The sequence below is a fragment of the Sinocyclocheilus grahami genome, unplaced genomic scaffold (genome assembly GCF_001515645.1).
Source record: "Sinocyclocheilus grahami isolate Dianchi unplaced genomic scaffold, SAMN03320097.WGS_v1.1 scaffold2100.1, whole genome shotgun sequence".
In the NCBI taxonomy this organism is placed as follows: Eukaryota; Metazoa; Chordata; class Actinopteri; order Cypriniformes; family Cyprinidae; genus Sinocyclocheilus; species Sinocyclocheilus grahami.
Window position 1 is genome coordinate 6,073 of NW_015507279.1, and position 3,759 is coordinate 9,831.

The following is a 3,759-nucleotide window of genomic DNA, read 5'->3' on the forward strand; positions in this document are numbered from 1 at the left end:
ATTAACCATGGAAACTGTGAACTGTTTTTCACCTCCGTCACAAACTCTCCGTGACGCCTCTGTTTTGAAGGACGAATTGAGTGCAGGTGTAAAACATGATGTAATGTGAGTAATGAGACATGAAACGTATGACTGTGCAAGTTAAAAGCATAAAACTATTATTGCGGACATAAATACTGAAGTCTCTCAGCCAAACTCTAATGAATCTCTAGTGAGTATAAGCAGGTCTGTCTGGACTAACACTGGAAACTCTTCCCTTCAAAACAACATTACAGCTAAACAACCGGAGCAACAGAAAACAGCTCACATGTGCTCAGCAAGGGAACGGATCTGAGACATTAGCATCGGCCACAATGAGGCGTGCCGAGATTCTCCGAATCCTGTAGCTGAGGCCGAGAGCGTGCCGTGTGAAGCTGCGCTGTGGTCCTCCAAAACCCTGCGGGACTGTTTCCCACTTCCCACCCGGACAAAAACCCTGCTCTGATTTACTTTGGGATAATCAGTGGTGTTTACCCGAGGTGGGGGGCACAGTCTGTGTGGCCACGACAGAATCATCTGCCGAACTGAGTGGGAATATTCCTTAGTCTGCTATTTTTTAATATACAGCTAATTATAAATACTATAGATACTATAAAATATACTATAAATTCATCCAAACACATGCTAACCATGACAGAGAAAGTTACGCATTTAAACAGCATTATTTATGTTCTTAAAACAACTATTATATAAAAAAACAAAAGAACAACATATTTTTTTAAATTACAGCTATGTACATGGATAAAAACTTTTCTCTTCCTTCCTTAGAGACAGACAGACAGACAGACGATAGATAGATAGATAGATAGATAGATAGATAGATAGATAGATAGATAGATAGATAGATAGATAGATAGATAGATAGATCTGTGCAGTGCATCTATTCAAATGAACACTGGAATAATCATATCATCAATTGGCATCATGACAGTGACATTCAGCCAGTTTTATGGGTGTGACACTCTTTGAGTCCAGAAAAATTCAGTAAACATTCCAGAGAGATGGAGAACACACCCTTGATGCCAAACATGGACTGTCAATGGCTGAATTTACATAATCTGTAACAGCCAATCACAGAAGAGCTCACGGACACAGAATTAAACTACAGCAGCTGAATTTACCCAGCAACATGTGTAGATGAGAGCCATAAAGCCTCACTTCCCGTTTATTCCTGCCCTCCTGAAATATAAATCATTTTGAAAATATGATCAAACAGATGCAAATACTTCAATATACAAATGTTAACTACGCCATCATTAAATTTGTATTTTAAAATAATTAAAATAATGACAATCTTTTCATCAACTCACAAACCACAGAATGAACACTGGAGGAAACTCTCATTTCACACAGCCTTTTTTGTTTGTGCTGTAAACTAAACATACTTGCAATAAAGCAACAAAGTAAATTGTGTCACTGTAAAGTAACAGCAGTGAAGATTCCTTTTGCATTCAGCGAGTCAGTCATGTTCCTTTAACCTTTTCTGGCAAAAACAGTTTTTAAGAATGCTTTACGCATGAGAACATGGGCAGCACATCTTGAGAAACAGGTCAGATCACATCTCATTTTTTGACAGTGAATCCAGCAGCGCACCTACAAAACCAATCACAGTGTTCACCAATATTTTGTTATTTTATAGTCATAAAAAAATAATTATCTCCTGAAATGCAGGAGTGCATTTTGTTCTTTTAAGTGTTGAGCTCTGAAAGATACAGTAAAGAGGTTCCTGGAGGTTCCTTCACAATCATGTATAAAGTAATCTTCCAGAACCTTCACCGTCTCTGTTCCTTGCTGTTGAAACGAGCCGCAAATCTCCAGCAGATCTGCTGAGACCATCACAACAGCCAAGAAACACAACACTTAACTAACCAACCCACAAGCGTTAACAAAAACACTTACTGCAAACCAAAAATGTGCAAGTTTAAAAATATTCTCTCTTCTATTCTGCATGTCAGCCTCACAAATGACTTGTGATGTTCCTCGTTTGTAAGCTGTTTAAGATAAAAGCGTCTGCTGAAATGAATAAGTGTAAATGTAACAGTGGAGCTGAACTGATCACATTTCACATCAACGTATGCCGAAAAACAGATTTAGAGTCCACGCACCGGAGACCGTGTGTGTTTGAGGTGATCTGGACTCCAGCGACGGCTGCTCTCAAGCTCTCTTTTCTCTTGGCGCTGCAGATGCTGAAATTAAAACCAGAATGTTTGAGCTCATTCTTTGCGTTACTACTGTTCAATTATGATTTACAAGAGAATGTGAGCGCTGTGAAATCTCACGCAACGGCGTGACTCGGATCTGTCTGTCTGAAGGCGTCTGCAGACGTTTGTTCTCTGTGAGCTTTGAGCTACAGTTCAGTGCATCATGAACACATAATCTCTCTGTCTAAGAATTCATGTGACGGTCAGAGCGCTACCAGTCGAACAAAAAGCCTTGTTGCACATTTCAGGGGCTGCCATTCAAAAACCTTTAACACTACACGTGCAGTGAGACTCCAGTCTTTCTCTGCTGCTTCTGTCCAACATCTGAAGCTCATTCAGAACCTGTTGATCGTCTTCAGAGGTGAACATGAACTTTTCAACCTGTGTGGACGTCAGCAGCTTTATAAATCTCGTGCTGTAGATGTAACCTGCACTGATTAAAGGCCAGAGGAGCATTTCTGAGATGATGAATGAAGGATGCTGACATTTAACTTTACAACCATCAGCCATTTCTGGTTAATTGAGGCACCAAAAACAAAAAGAAAGCGAGTGAAAGCATTTTTATGCTAGACCTGCCAACTTTGGGGAAAAAGGTGCAAATTTTGCACCCGGTCAGTTCTTCACTCACCACCATGTTATCAAACTATTCCACATATGAACGGGCAATGAAGAAAACAATAATAATACAACAATATATTCTTGAGACAAGGATGCAAACTCAATTTAACATTTCAGCTTTAAAAGTTTTACAGTCCTTTAAGCGTGAAGATATAGAGGAAAAACTGGTAACACTTTAGAACACTGTTCTGTCGTTAATGAATAACTACACAAGAACAAATAACTAATGCACTAATAACATTCTAGTAACTACACTCTTAAAAATAAAGGTGCTTCACGATGCCATAGAAGAACCTTTTTGTCTAAATGGTACCATAAAGAACCTTTAACATCTGAAGAACCTTTCACTAAAGGTTCTTTGTGGCGAAAGAAGGTTCTTCAGATTATAAAAATGCAAGAAAGAGATGGTTCTTTAAAGAACCTTTGACTGAATGCTTCTTTGTGGAACCAAAAATGGTTCTTCTATGGCATCGCTTGAAGAACCTTTTGAAGCACCTTTATTTTTAAGAGTGTACTATTAACTAACAAGAAACTCTGATTAACGATTTAGTAAGTAATAGTGCTCAGTTGAAAGTGGTAGTTCACTATTAGCTAATCATTAACTGCTATTTTTTTCATATATCCCGGAGAACTACTAAGAGCTACTATACAGGTTCATAATTAATGTGAATTATGCATAATGTATAATTAATTCTAAAGTGAAGATCTCGGTAACCCACTAGTAATGACTCAAGTGTTACCAAACCTAGCAAAAAGAATGACTATCCAGAATCTTACAAAAAGCTTACAATGATTTCAGTAATTACTAGAGAGTTATCATGTTATTCACTTTGGAAATCTGATCCAAGTAATTAGTAATTTCTTCTGTGTGTGTGTGCGTGTGTGTGCGTGTGTGTGTGTG